This window comes from Pinus tabuliformis, chromosome 4_2 (assembly GCF_031772625.1).
Source record: "Pinus tabuliformis cultivar Carrire ecotype Pingquan chromosome 4_2, CPIR1, whole genome shotgun sequence".
NCBI lineage: Eukaryota > Viridiplantae > Streptophyta > Pinopsida > Pinales > Pinaceae > Pinus > Pinus tabuliformis.
This window is the reverse complement of record NC_142304.1, coordinates 754,707,451-754,724,126: the sequence shown is the minus strand read 5'-3', so window position 1 is coordinate 754,724,126 and position 16,676 is coordinate 754,707,451.

Below are 16,676 nucleotides of genomic sequence, written 5' to 3'. Positions count from 1 at the left end.
TTTAAGGAGATGCTAGGGTTTAGATGTGAAAATATCACCAAGTCTTCAACGAACTTTCAAAACACCATGAGAATGATTTTAGGAGGAATAAACATGTAATATTCAGTGGTTACTTACTTGTAGGATGTCGAATGCAACTTTGGTGGAGCTGAGGACGCAATTTTAGCTCTCCTGGACAAACACACAATGCCTCTGGCAAGTGTGTAGCGCCTTTCGAAAGCGCACAATGCCTGAAGGGAATGTACAATGCCCATGGCAAGTGAGCAACATCGGGAAAGTGTGAAATGCCTTAAGAGAATGCATAGCACCAGAAGAGAACGTGCAACACCTACTCTATTTTTCTTAATTTTGCCTATAATTGTGAAAAATGGTCCCTTGGGGTTTTCTCAACAAATGATAAGAGGCAAATGGAGTTGAGTTATATGCTACAAAGGCCTTTATACTTGAATGAATTCAATCTTTTAGCTTTAAAAGCCACTTTTTAATGTTACATTTCTCCTTTATGAAATGCTTGCTAATTTCCCTTTACTCTCTGATTTTCTTTTTGCGGGTTGATGATGCATGGAGTTTTGGCACTCTTCACATTTGAATTTGTGTGGATGAAGTCGTCACATAGTTGTTTGAGTTGACAACTTTAGGAATAGTAACTTCTTAAATATAATGAACATAAAATTACATAAATTAGAAAAAATATTACATTTGTTTTTGAAATAAAATTACACTTTGAAATATATTTGATACTTAGAATAAAAATTAGATCCTGAAATATAGTCACCTATTTACCAATCCTTTTCAAATGTAAAAATGATATTGTTTTTCTCACTCTCATACATTTTTTTTGGCCTTATGCAGTGAAATGGAGTATTATTGGACCTTGAAAGAATGAAACCTAGTAACCTAACGAGACCTTGAATGAGCACACTCCATGTAGACTTAACTGACACAAAACAAAATGAAATGGGCCTTTACGGTCAATGTATGTGCATTAATACACATGAAGGTGGGCCAACAAATATTGATTTTTGAGAGAGAGTAGGGCTTTTGACCTAGGGCTACAATGAGTGAGCAAATTTTTAACTAAGGACCTAGGTGGAATGACAAAAATTTTAGAATGGGACCTTAATATGATATAAAAGAGGTGTTTTGATCATTGATGGTAGTATGAAAATACTGACTCTAACATCAACCTTATTTTGGGATGGCAGCTCCTTGGAGGTGTCAAGAACACCGTAGACCATGTGCATAACCATGTGGGCCAATACACTCAAAAACTTAAAATGAAATGCATGACTAAATTTTGACAACTCGAATAACACAAACTAACTCAAAGTTACTTACTTAACTGAGCACTGGACATTGAAAATGGAAGAAAATCAATGAAGCTCCATTGCCTTCACTTTGGGTTCCAAGCTCGAGGGATTCTCTACCTCACACTTGCAGATAGTTAAACTGTTATGTACAATGAAATTGGGACAATTCAAAAAGGATAGTGCTTAAGGAGCCTACCACTGACTCGCCCTCGTAAGCATCGTTCTCCATTCATCTCATTCAACAAGAAAACATTTTGTCCTCGAAAATATGAAATCCGATAATGGCCTTTACACATATTTTTGAATTTACCATGCTTACCTTTGTCTTCATTTCTGGCATCCTAACAAATCACTACATTTCCAATTTTGAAATCATCCTCCTTTTTTTCTGGTCATAGATTTTATTTATCCTCTCATCGAGCTTAGAGGTGTTCCGAAATACCTAATCTTGTGTCTATTGTAGGTGAATCATTTTATTGATCCAATGTTGAATATCATTATCTTCACTTCCTGCTTCTTGTAACAATTTCATGACTGGGACTGCTAATGATGAAGAAAAAACAATATCTACTCCATACACAATTTGAAAAAGAGAAAGTCCAAGAGATTTATTTCTACTCACCTAGTCTTCCCACAATGCATTGATGAACATTTTGTGCCAATTATTTTTGTTGGCCTACAACATTTTCTTGATGATGTTGATTAAGGGTTTATTGGAGGACTCCACCAGACCATTTCCTTGTGGATATTATGTTGTAGAATGTTCCAAATTAATGTTGTATTTGTCCCAAAATTCATTCATATTTTTGGAATTGAATGTTGCCATATTATTTGTGATAATCTTATTAGGACAACCAAAATGGGACAAGATATTAGATTCTAAAAACTAAATGATAACTAAATCTATTGCTTTACTGGTTGGAATCACTTCGATCCACTTAGTAAAGTAGTTTATAACTGTTAATATACACGGATGATGATGGGTTAATCTCACCTATGAAATCTAGGCCCCACTAGTTAAAATGTTCATGAACTGATATAGGTTGTAGAGGCAAAGGAAAAAGTTTTATTTTACCTTGGAAAACTCGGCACTCGTGATAACTCATCACCTCCTTGTAGATATCTGAGAAAATTGTAGGCCAATAGTAACCCTCTCTCAGTAATTTTTTGGATGTGGTCTTACAGTACAAGTGGCCCCCACAATATCCTTTGTGGAATTCATTTAGTACTTCTTTAGACTTCTCATCGGTTAAACAATTTAGTAACAAACCTCTAGGATCCTTCCAATAAAGTGCACTGTCCATAATGCAGTATTTAGAAGCCTTCAGCTTCAATGACCTACTCTTAGCCGTAGTCATTCCTCGAGGGAGATTTATATGTTGGAAAACATAAATAATATCATAATATCATGGAGATGATAGAAAGATATCAGATACCTGAATGAGATCTACTTCTTCTTGATTATCGAACAACGGGGCTACAAGATTGATATGTAGAGCATGGATATTTGACTTCGCCATAAGTTTGGCTAAGCCTTGACCCTTGATCAAATTGGTAGGCTTCATCTCAAGATCATATTCTGATAATGCTACTATCCAACTACCTCTTCTACCTTCTGGGTCATTCTACACAAGAACTTCTTTTACGACTGCATTAGGTAGATAGGCAAGAGTATGCGAATGTAAAATGTAACCTCTGAAATCTTTCAATGCCTTTACCAAAGCCAAGGTCTATTTATCAATGATGTTGTACTTAAGGGCTGCATCCCTTATATTGCAACTGAAAAATGCTATTGGCAGCTTTGTTTTATCTATCTTTTACATTAATACTACTGCCATGGTATGTTCAAAAACAAAAGAGAATAAAATAAAATCATTAGAGTAATCGGGACTAACTAAAATAGGGGTAGTGGTGAGGGAAAGCTTTATTGCTTGAAAGGACTTATGGGCTTCTTCGGACCACTTTAAATCATTCTCTTTTTTCAACATATTTGTCATCTCTCTAAGATGTTCAGCCAAATTAGGAATAAATCTTCATGAGAAATTCATCTTACCATTCAATGCTTGGATATCTTTCTTTCTGCAAGTGAAATCAATTTTCTGGATAGCTTCTACCCATGAAGGATCTACCTAGATTCCGTCCTTTGAGATGATGTGGCCGACAAGTTTGCCTTCCTCAATAGCAAACAAACTTTCCTTCGAATTGAGAGAGATCCTAGAATTTCTACATCTCTAGAAAATAACTGTTAAATGATGCAAATTCTCATGATTTGAATGTGAAAATATCATTGCATCATCTAAATATACAACCAAGAAAACATGTTTTTCATTGGCAAAGCCTATATCCATAGCACGCTGAAAAGTGGCCCCTGCATTTTTGAGACCGCATCGAATTTTTTGCATATTTGAATATGGGCCAAGGTGTGGTGAACATTGTCTTGTACTGATCATCATCGAGCACTAAATTGTGATTGTAACAAGAATAGCCATCGAGTAGTGACATTTGGGTAGTTTCAACAACTCTCTAAAGGATATGGTCCATTTTGGGAAGCAGATAATTATCTTTCATAGATACTTTGTTTAAGTTTATGAAGTCTACACAGAGCCTAATTTCTCCAGTCTTCTTTCTCATTAAGACTAGATTTGATATCGAATCAGAACATCTGACAGGAGCAATGATGCCCACCTTGAAAATTATGTTAATTTATTTCTCTATGGATGGAAACAACCTTGGGTTAATCCTTCTTAGCTTTTGTCTAAAGGGATTTTGATGTGGTTTAATTGGGATGGTATGTTGAATTATTTTCACTAATATTAAGTGTAGAGAAAATAAATTGGTCAATACTTTAAGTAGACATGAAAATTCACTAATGGAAATTTCTATTAGCAGTGCTAAAATAGATTTTGTTGTGTAGATCACGAATCCAATACACGAAGATTAATTTATTTAGAAGATTATATTGAAAATTTTAGCAAACGAATGTCCCTAGTTATGTAAATAATTCAACAAAAATATTAGCCTACAAAAATATACTTTAAATGCCAAATGAAAATGCTTTTAAACAACTTATCTTAAATGAGCGTCACAAGAAACCCTATGCAAGACATCCAGGGTACAAAAATTGATCTCAACGCTAAGAAACAAATTTTATTGTCGTGGTATGAAGAATGAAGTGGCATGCTCTTTTTCTAAATTTCTACAAATGTCAACGTGCAAAGGTAGAACACCAACACCCACCTAGACTCTTAAACCCACTATCCCTTCCAAAGTGGAAATGGGAAGTGATTTCTCCAGAATTTATTATAGTACTACTCCAAACAAGAAGGCATCATGACAACATTATGGTGGTTGTAGAAAAACTAAGAATGGGAGCACATTTATACCAATACAGGCTACATTTGGAATATCATAGATTGTAGTTATCTTTATGCAGAAATTTTTTTGGTTGCATGGGATACTAAAAATGGTAATATGTGATAGAGATCATAAACTCACCTCCATGTTTTGGAAAAACTTGTTTCAGGGAATGGGGACGTAGATTAATTTTAGTACTACTTATCATCCCAAAAATGATGGAAAAACAAAAAGAAGCAATCAAATTCTAGAGGACATGTTAAGAATATATGTCATGGGAAAACATACGAAACGAGAAGACTTCCTACATCTAACATAATTTTCCAATAACAATCATTGCCAAGTTTCTATTAAAATGATCCCTTTTCAATTCATTTATGGTAGGAAATGTTAGACACCTCTCGGATGGAGACAGTCGAAAAACAGGTTAATCCTAGGATAGGTTCACTACATGAAATGGAGCAAGCGGTGAAAATAATAGATGAAATATGAAAACTACATGGGATAGATAGAGAATTTATGTTGATCAAAAGAGAACAAACAAGGAATTTAAAGTAGGAGAATATGTGTATGTAAAGGTTAAACCAAGGAAAAGCACTTTGAGACTAGGAACCTGTGCTAAATTAGCACCACAGTTTTATGATGCTTTTGAAATATTAGATAGAGTCATCCCAATAGCATACCATTTGGTGTTTCCCAACAATAAAAAAGTACAAAATGATTTTCATGTATTTTTACTAAAGAAATAGATTCATGAGAGGTTTCACGCAATGCATTGGAATTTCATACAGGTGGAACCGAAAGGAATATTTCCTGATAGAACCACTTTAAATCATTTATAAGGGAGAAACCTTGCTTTAGAATTGATCCATCACCCAAGTTAAGGTGAAATAAAAGCACTTTACCCAAAAACAGGCCACATGGGAGATGGAGGACAAGATGCAATAAGCTTTTCTAACATTGTTCCAAAAAAAATAGAACTTAAGGACAAACACTAAGGATGGTGCTTAATTAAAATGGGTTCAAGATGTAACACCCATACAATTATGGCTTTTAATATTGACTATTTTTAGACATGGGGCTATTATTGTATTGAATGGCTATGGAATCCATTTCTATGCTTTTGTGATGATGTAATATTTTCATTACTGCTAATATAATAAAGAAACTCTTGAGGAAAACTTACAAAATAGCACTAAAGATAGAATATTTCTTTCCATCTTGGGAAATGTTGTTGGTGGTCAATTCCGTGTCATGGATCTTCCATAAAACCTCCTAAAAATACCTAGGAGAAGATAATGAGAAAGAAAATGTTTTAACTTGATGTGAGAGAGATATCATGTTAAATCACTTAGTTGAAGAAAGATACAATGTAGAGTGGAATAAAGAATTGTGTGAGAAAAATCCAAGCTTTAAAGAGAAAGGAAAAAAATATTTTTTGGAAAAAAAAAAAAACCAAGGGAAAAAGATTGGTAGACCTTAAAGCAGGACACTCTTAAAGCATTGTTTGAAAGAAAATTATAAAAAAACCACCTATTAATCAAGTAGGTTGTTGATTCTTGGGGAAGAAGATCTTAGCTTAGGAAGAACTCGTAGAGGAAGTGCATGGTCAGAAGGAATGTGCTCGAGTGTTTAGATTCCTGATTATGTTATATTATATATGTCAAATTTTAAATGATATGCAATTTCTTGATCAATGAAATAAATGCATTCCTTAGACATACACATATGTTCATTTATACAGGCCCAGTATAAACATTCTCTATTTTGTTAATGATAATTGTATCCAAAATTCTTTGTGCATACATGGAAAGTGGATCATATATCGATATATTAGATAAAAATTCTTTATTCATATAGGTAAGAAATTATGCAAATACTAGAGTCTTGTATAAAGAAATTTTCATAAAAGATGATCTTATATTCATAGAATAGATTCAAGAGTTTACTACCACATACATAGTTATAAGAACCAGAGAAGAGTATATTATATATGCATATTTAGGTTCTCTTCTATTCAATGGATATATGTGTTCATAGGACCACATTTGAAGGCATAAACGTGAATTGAATTCTTTTGTAACATTGATCCTTTATATTAAACCTGTGTGCTTGAAAGAGATGCATTCAATTTTTAGGAAAGGTTATCACTATCGAAGTTGGAGAAGGAATGTTTAAGCCCCATTATGATACTGTATCATTTATAGAGAAAATGAATAACTCTACAAGAAGGTTAATCTATAGGATTTTTGTGTTTCTTTTATGTATAAATCTGGATTTTTTCTTTCTGTAATTAGCTGTGGAGATAAACAACAGATAATACAACTTTATATTAATCGTTTAGTTATAAAGTATTATCCACAAGGTTATAAAGGATTTTTCGGTGAAGATCACATGAGACATCATTTGTCGACGCGTTTTGAACCAACCAATGTGGCTCATCGTCAGGACAAGTTGACGAAACAGATCCAGCTTAGCAGGTTAAATAGACAGAGCAAAGCCTCCAACGGCTAAAAAGACAACAGCTACTTTTGACTAGGTCCAGAGATCAAAAACCCTATTATTAACCTGGGGGGCTAGACCAATAAATAAAATAATAATATGATAAAAAAATATTAATAAATAATTAAAATAATAAAAATAATTAAACAGTTATGTACGATTAGTACCTAAAAATAATTCCTAATAATAGTTAGTTAAAGATAAATAATAAAAATTATATCTAGGAAAAAATAAATTAATAAATAAATAATCTAGAGAGGGACGAGTCCCTTAAAAATAATATTACGATAATAGTTAAGAACCAATATTAATAAATAATTTTATTTTTTTTAATAAATAATTAAAAAGCAAATAGGTCCCATCAGTAACTAACATTAATTCAGAATTAGTTATTGATGGGACCTATTTGCTTTTTAATTATTTATTAAAAAAAAAATATTTATTAATATTGGTTCTTAACTATTATCGTAATATTATTATTTTTAAGGGACTGGTCCCTCTCTAGATTATTTATTTATTTATTATTTATTATTTATTTATTTATTTTTTCCTAGATATAATTTTTATTATTTATCTTTAACTAACTATTATTAGGAATTATCTTTAGGTACTAATCGTACATAACTGTTTAATTATTTTTATTATTTTTATTATTTATTAATATTTTTTATCATATTATTATTTTATTTATTGGTCTAGCCCCCAGGTTAATAATAGGGTTTTTGATCCTTGGACCTAGTCAAAAGTAGCTGTTGTCTTTTAGCAGTTGGAGGCTTTGCTCTGTCTATTTAACCTGCTAAGCTGGATCTGTTTCTTCAACTTATCCTCACGATGAACCACACTGGTTGGTTCGAAATGGGTCGACAAATGATGTCTCATGTGATCTTTGCCGAAAAATCCTTTATAAACTTGATATGGATCACATAAGCCTAAACTCTACTATCCACAAGGTGTTTTATTTTCTAGTTAAACTAGTTGACATAACTTTTATGGGTGATTTGCTTAAGAACTCCTCTAAAGACCACCAAGGTAGGAATAACTTTATACATTCTTAGATGATTCGTTCAAATTAGATAAGAGGGACAAGTTTAAATTTATGAAGTTTAAAATTTTAGACAATAACCACAAGGAATTATCATACAAAGAATGTATACATTAATTAGACGAAACCATTATTTTCTAGAAGTCCTCTTATGGAAATGGCTAGGATTTGCACACAACACTCACTAAATTCAAAAATATGTCTAATCCAATCTCAGTTGGAAGAGAATTTACATGGCGAGACATAATATAAGCAAGGGAATTTCCCTTGCAATTTAAGATCATGTTAGATAGAATAATTTAGTGAAGGTAGAAGAATCCAAATGAAATGAAAAAAGAATATATAACCAAAAACAAGATTTACTTTCATACATTGATGACTAACCTCATACTCATGTTTAAAGAGATAACACTTAAGCTTGTTATATTTGATATGAATATAGAGGGAGCATAGAATTATGTAACAAGTCCTAAATTTGAGTATGAAAAAAAAGATATCTAAATAGTTAAAAGAGGCAATCGAAATCGTACTTAATCCCAAGAAGCTTGTATCTTACTTTTCACGTAATTTTGAAGAAATTGTTCAAGTCATAAAAAAATTTATATTCTAGTAAGGTATTGGGACATGTCCGAATGCAAAAAAATAATAGATAAATAATAATGGATATAATATATAAAACATGCATAAACTTCATCACATATACCATCACGAAGGCAATTCAAATGTAGATGCAATAAAAACAAAAAATTCAAACAATGGTGGAACATATAACAATATAGCCATAATAATATTAAAAAGAGGTATCACTCTCCCACAATAACTTCATACATGTATCTACAGAAATAAAAAGAAAGGGAACTGTCTACATTTTTTTAACACATTATAATATATAAAAAGAAACCCAAGTTTATAAACCCTCAGTATTTTAAAGGATAATCTGAAAGTAATAGACACAGAAATTGCACACATAGTATAGTAACCATGTATTGAATGAAGTTATATATATAATATGAATCCATTCAAAAATATTTTATTCAAATGGAAGCCCAAGGCCATAAACATACAAATAGTGGAGAACCTATCCATGACACCATTAGAAATTAACCGTCATAGGGTATGCACAACTAAATTTTTAAGAAACTCTAGTTAGGCCTGGAAAATAAAATTCAAAAAATTCATTGAACCATACGTTATGTATCTAGGGATGAACACTGGAAGTACTCGACCTACAGCAATGTTAGTGAAAGTTAATGGGAATAATAATGAAGTGGAACTCTAGTGAGAAATGCATCCTTTTAACCCTAATATACCTATAAATACAAGTATCAAGGAGGGTTAGAAATACCGAATAAAGAGATAAGAAGTGGAAAAAAAATACAGCGTGCGTATACGAGGGGAAAAGTATGCTATACTTGTTACCATAGAAATCGACGGGGATTCCAATGATGTGTTCTAAAGAACACACAACGATTAGGGTAGCGTTTCATAAAAAATGAAACAAAGATCTTAAAGAAACCATAAAATAAAGGATCAAAGGACCTGTTAAGAGTAGTTGAGAAACCTGAGGAGCCAATTTAAAACCCATACTATAGAGAGGAATGAAAGATAATTTCATCCAGCAATATGATCATATACCTGCGATGGATATGTTTCCTTAAAACTCTCAGATGAAATCTGTGTCCTGGTAGAAGCTATGAATCAATAAAAAGGAGGGGAGATTTGTACAAGGCCTCTTATTTTTATGTGTGTCCATGTTGAGGCCACATTCCAGGCTAACCCTCGCCATCTCCAGAAATCTGAAATCAAGTTAGGAGGGATAAGATTCAACTAAGGGTCTATGAAATGTTGATTCAATATGGGAATTATTTTAGCAGTGATGGCCACAACGATTTTAGGAGATTAGCTTTTATGGGCATCAGAGGAAACTGCCAATCTAGAACATGAAACCTTAGTCCACTCAAAGGAGGTAACTCCTTTCAAGATTCCACCATGTAATTTTTAAGACAACTCAAAACTTGCAATTCACCCAAAGAAAGTTAAGCTCGGGAACACAAGGCACTGAATAGGATAACAAATGCACGTATGAAACTACTCTACTTATACTTGTGTCAGTCGACATTTTTCCTCTTCTAGATGATGAGTGCTATGGTAGAAAACCTATAGTTTTATTGAAGGCCAAAAGGCCATTGGAAAATGAAACAGATGCAATGATACCTCCGAACACCAAGGCACCACTCTATCAAATAAAAAAGGAGAAAATGGTCGTGTAAACAAGGGGAGGCAAGGGTATATGGTTAGGATTTATCCCAATCAAACCATAGCTCGTGGATCAACCCAAACTAATCTCCATAATTTAAAAGGAATAAGTACCAAATTTGCATGGTAACCACATAGACAACAATTTTGTGTCCATTCAGGATTTTCCATGTGTAAGCATATACCAATAATAAAACCCTCGACACATCATTTTTACACCACATGGGTGGAATTTCTTAAGCGCTCAAACAATAAAAGACTAGGAACCTAATAAAAGGGTACAAATTTGAATGAATCATCAAAGCTAGTCCCAAATATATTCTATCATATGTTCTTGCGACATAGGTAGAGTGTAATTTATTTGTGCACCAATAGTTATTGACCCCATAGTGCTACTTCGGTTAACATGAAATAAAAGGCTCATTTTATCAAGTTGATAAAATGAAAAATATAACATCGAATAAGGATAAAGAAGTGTTGTAAGTGGAACACCATATTTTATACTAAAGAAATGGCTTATGTAAGTCAAGGTGGAAACTTTCCATATTTCACTAATTGAGAGCATATGCATGTTTAAGACATAATAGTACACATGAAAAATTCTACTAGAAACTAAATATAACATTGAAAAAAAACAATAGTGTGAAAGTTAGGTATCTGACATATGGAATCAAAGTCGTAGGTTAAAAAAATAGGACTACACGAAACCACCCCATGAGAATAACATGTGTAGGATCTTATATATTAGTATATGATGGGAATGTAATCTAATGGGTGTTGTTGTTGGAAATAAGGCACAAACATAAGTCAACATCACAAGAAAAGATGGAAGAAGCCTCAAATCCACCTCTTGGGGAACGAGAAGGGATTTATGTGGAATTGGTAAGAGATAATACTTCTTTGAAAAATCAATCTGTAGATATTGTGAGAATTTTACAACAAGAATTGGCCAATATCAGAACGAGTCATCAAAAATTGCTAAAGGCTACTAAGGAACAAGAAAACTTGATAAGAAACTTGACTAAAAATTCAAGTCATAAACCTGTGGAGGCAGAGGGGGGTGGAGATAATATATACCGCATAAAGAAAAAAAAGTGTGTAGTCAGAAACATAAAATCATGAATGTAGGAATGAATATGATAAGGTATTTTCAAGTTTATGAGAACGATAGTAATTTGAAGGCCAGGCTGGCCTTTTATCACTTATAGGGGAACGTTTCTCCCGGGTGGAAGGAGGCTAAAATATTGCACATTCTGGAGGAGAAGATAGTTTCATGGGAGGAATTCCAGAAACAATATAAGTCTAAATATTTAAGTGAATGATACTATGATGGTAGGGAAAATGAACTCCATGATTTGAGGTTGGGAAAAATAACTATGGATGAATTCATTGTGAAATTCAACAATTTATTATGTTATGTCCCCTACATAGGGGAAGACAAGGAAAAATCACAAATATTTTTAAAATTCTTGAGAGTCTTTAAGAGAGAAGGATCGAGTTCAACAACCCTAAAATAATGGACAAAGAATTGAGAAAGGAATGATTGTGTTATCTAAAGTTCGAAAATATTGGGGATGGCTCAAAATCCTATAAAAACAAGGATACAAATTAATCTTCAAGTCGGACAAAGAGACAAAACACTACATATCAAAATAGTTTTGGAAGGATCGCCAACAAAAAAAATTCACCACAGGTAATCCAACCCACCTTTTTCAATATAAAACTAGGCAAAACCCAATGGAGTTGAATAATAAAAGGATAAATCGGGTTAAGTAAAGGAAATCTATGAAGTGTTGGGGATGTGGAGAACCTCACCTATTGAGAGACTATCCACACAACACAACATATATTTTGAATATACAATTTGTGCGTGAAACAACAATACTAAACTATATTGCAAGAAACATTCCAAATGTAGGTGGAACATTAGAAGATAGACAAGCGAAGCGCCAATCCACCGTGGTCAAGATTGAAGTTAATGTACTCAACCATCCTGTGTCTATAGTAATTGATATAGGGGGAAATATTATCTATATTAGTCCCTAGATAGTGGAAAAATGTTGTTAGGAAACCAACTCACAAAAAGATAGAAAAGATAGATCAACGCCTCAGAATTGAGCCTTTTCGAGGGGGCAACCTCCTTTACATTACACAAATGAACAATTCTTGGATGATACAAATGACTAAACCTCCCTTCTATATATACGAGTCTAAGGAGTCACAATATAATCAAGCCGACCTAACAGTAATAATGTAAGGGTACAACAATAATAATAGTGGGTTTCAATGGGGCATAGTAATAACAATATGGGGACAATAGGGGCACAAAAATAATAATAAGGGATACAATGACAATAGTAATGGGGGAATCACTAGTATTATAGGGACCTAACATGCCCCTCTCCTTCCAAAAATCATTGTCCTCAATGCTTGAGTAGTTCTAGATGCTTCTATATAAAATTCTCATCCTCCCATGTGGAATGTTCAACGAATAAGTTCTTCCACTTGATGAGATACTCTGAAATTGACTGATTTGGTAGTTGTTAAGTTCTTGTTTCTGTGACTGCTTCTGGTTCCAATATGATATTTTCTTCCTCGTCATGTTCTGGCAATATTGTTTGAACTCGGAGCTTGTGACCTATAACCTTATTTAAACATGAAACATGGAAGACAGGGTGCCCTTAGGAAGTTGTAGGAAGTTCCAATTTGTATGCTATAGTTCCAATCTTTTGCAACACCTTGTACGGAGGATAATACTTTGGTGATAATTTATTATCCTTCTTAGCTTGTTTGAGGGATATTTTCTATATGGTTGTAGTCATAGGAATACCCAGTCACCTACATCAAAACTTCTTTTACCACTATGTTGATCTGCTTGTTGTTGCATTCTATTCTGCACCAACGTGAGGTTATGTTTTAAGAGTTGGAGAACTTGTTGTTGATGCTTGATATGATGTTCCAGTGCTTGAACTTTAGAATTTTCTTTTAAATATGATGTGATGGATGGTGGATGATATCCATAAAGTGCCATAAATGGGGTCATTTTAGCTACAATATGGAAGGAAGTGTTATACCACCATTCAGCCAGAGGCAACCATTTGACCCATTGTGTCTGTTTATCAGATACAAAGTAATGAAGATATCCTTCCAAACATTTGTTTACTATCTCAATTTGCCCATTAGATTGAGGATGATAAGATGAACTATGAGCTAACTGAGTACCGAGACAAGAAAATAATTTTGTCCAAAAATTTCGAGTGAAAATGAGATCTTTGTCACTTACAATAATCTTTGGGTTTCCATGTTGCTTTTGAATTGTTTCCATAAATGCAATAGAAACTGTACTGGATTTAAATGGATGTGCTAATGCACAAAAGTGTGCATACTTTGTAATTTTGTCAACTACCACCATGATGACACTGTTTCCTTCGGACTTTGGTAAACCTATGATAAAATCCATTGAAACCTCCTCCCAACGTTGGCTTGGAATGGATAAAGGTTGTAATAGACCTGGAGTCTTAATTTTTTCAACCTTATTTTGTTGGAAAACAAAACATTCCACCACAAACTTTTGAATATCTGATTTAATGCCATCCCAAAAAAAATCCTTCTTAACCTTGTGGTAAGTTTTTAAAAATCCTCAGTGCCCTCCTAAGGGAGAAGTGTGCAATTCCCTAAGAATATTTTGTTTGAGTTGGAAATTCTTACATAGGTATAAGCGATATTTGTACCATAACGAATCATTTTTCCAGCTAAATCTACTAGGATCTTTTTGTAACTTTTGAATGAGTGCCCACAATTCTTCATGATTCTTCCATTCATTCCTTGCTTCGTTCATCCAATCTGGTTGGATAATAGAAATGGCACACAACAATGCTTCCACATCCTCGTCCTTTCTTGAGAGAGCATCTCCCACAACATTTTTCCATGCTTTTCTGTAGATGATTTCAAAGTCATAACCCACCATCTTTGTGACCCATTTTTGTTGCTCTTCAAAGGATAATCTTTGTTCGAAAAAGTATTTAAGACTATCATGATCCGTTTTTACCTTGAAGTTTCTTCCCATTAGGTAGGGTCGCCATTTCTTAAGTGCATGTAGTATTGCCAACATTTCCTTCTGATAAATAGCGTTGTGTAAATACTTTCCTTTGATTGGACGACTTTCTAAAGCAATGGGTCTTTCATCTTGCATTAAAACACCACTGATTCCATTTCCTAAACCATCACATTCCACAATAATGGTTTTTGTGAAGTCTGACGTAGCTAAGACCGGTGCTTGGCACATTTCCTCTTTAAGATGTTTGAAGGCCTTTGTTGCTTTTGGAGTCCATGAAAATGAATCTTTCTTCAATAATGTTGTTAGAGGTGTTGTTATTCTCCCATAATTCTTAACAAACTTGCGATAATGCCGTGTCAACCTGAAAAATCCTCGCAAATGCTTTATGGATGTGGGGATTTTCCATTCCTTAATGGCTTCAATTTTTCTAGGGTCTAACTTAAAACCTTCATGAGATACAATATGACGCAGATATTCCACTCTTCTACTCTAATGAAACATTTGGAGCTTTTTTCATATAATTGTTTCTCCTTCGATAGTTTGAGCACCCTGTCAACATGTTCAACATGATCCTTCCAAGACTTGTTGTATATTAGTATATCATCAAAAAATGCTAACAGAAATTTTCTAAGGAAGGGTTTGAAAATGGAATTCATCAAAGCTTGAAATGTAGAAGGTGCATTGGTAAGGCCAAAAGGCATGACCAAAAATTCATAATGACCCTCATGAGTTCTAAATGTTGTTCTCAAAAAGTCTTTAGTCTTCATTGTGATTTGATGATATCCTAAATGAAGATACAATTTGGTGAAGTAAATTGATCCACGCAATTCATCCAATAATTTATGAATGAAGGGAACGGAAAATTTATCTTTAATAGTGAGCTTGTTGAGCTCCCTATAATCCGGACACATGCACCATGATCCATCCTTCTTGTGCACTCATACTACTGGAGCAAATAAAGAACTTTGACTAGGTTGAATTATACCATCCTCTAGCATTTCTACAACCATATGTTTAATTCCACTCTTTTGGGCATAGGGATACCTCCATGGCCTGATGTTTGGAGGAACACTTCCTAGAATCAAATCAATAGCATGATCATGATCACGAATAGGTGGTAGGACTTTGGGAGTCTCAAATACCTTGGAATAATTGTCAAAGACTTTTTTGAGATCTGGAGAAATAGATGGTTTTGATGTCGGAACCTCTAGCAAACATAACTATGCAATTACACCTCTTTATTCCTTCTTTAGAAGCTTTGTCATACCGTTAGAGATGATTATATTTCTCGGTTTCCCTGCAATACCCCTCAATTCAACTTCATTTCCTTCAGCACAAAATTTCATGAAAAGATCTTGAAAATTAAAAGCTATTGTACCCAAGTATTGTAGCCATTGGACTCCTAGTATAACATCAACACCACCCATTGGAATGGAAAGCATTGGGCTATTCAATACATATTCTCCCATGGATATCTTGATATTATGGCCCTTTCCAAAGAGATTTATGGTTCCTCCACTTGCAACCATCACTTGACACTCTGGTGTTGGATATAGAAAGCAACTCAATTCCTTGGCTATCTTACAATGAATAAAACTATGGATACTTCTCGGATCAATCAACACTATTACCTTTTTCTTCTTGATATGTCCTTCTATCTTGATAGTTTGGGGAGTGGTAATTCCAGCAAATGCATTACAAGATATGGTCGGATTCATTTTTTCTTTATCTAGGGTTTGTTCCTAGAGTATATCCTCTTATTTTGACATTTATTATTCCTTTTCGTCATCCTCTTCACAATCTATGTAGAATAATTTCTTCTTAGCAGACTTATGACCTTTAGTGTGTTTGATATCACAATTGTAACAAATCCATTTTGTTATTTTTTATTCCAATTGATGTAGTGTGAACCTTGTAGGTTGTGGAAGGCTAGGGGAAACAATACTTCCATCTTTATAGTTGTGAGTGGTAGGCTTCCTAGTTTCCATAATTTTGATTTCCATTTTTCTTGCTAACTTGAATTCCCTATCCAATGAATCACGCTCCCGACGGTGAACCTCATGCTGGATATTATCCTTTAAAGTCCGTATGAACACATCAATCCTATCTTCCTCTGGAATATATTTTACCCTTATGTTCAATTTTTGGAAGTCTT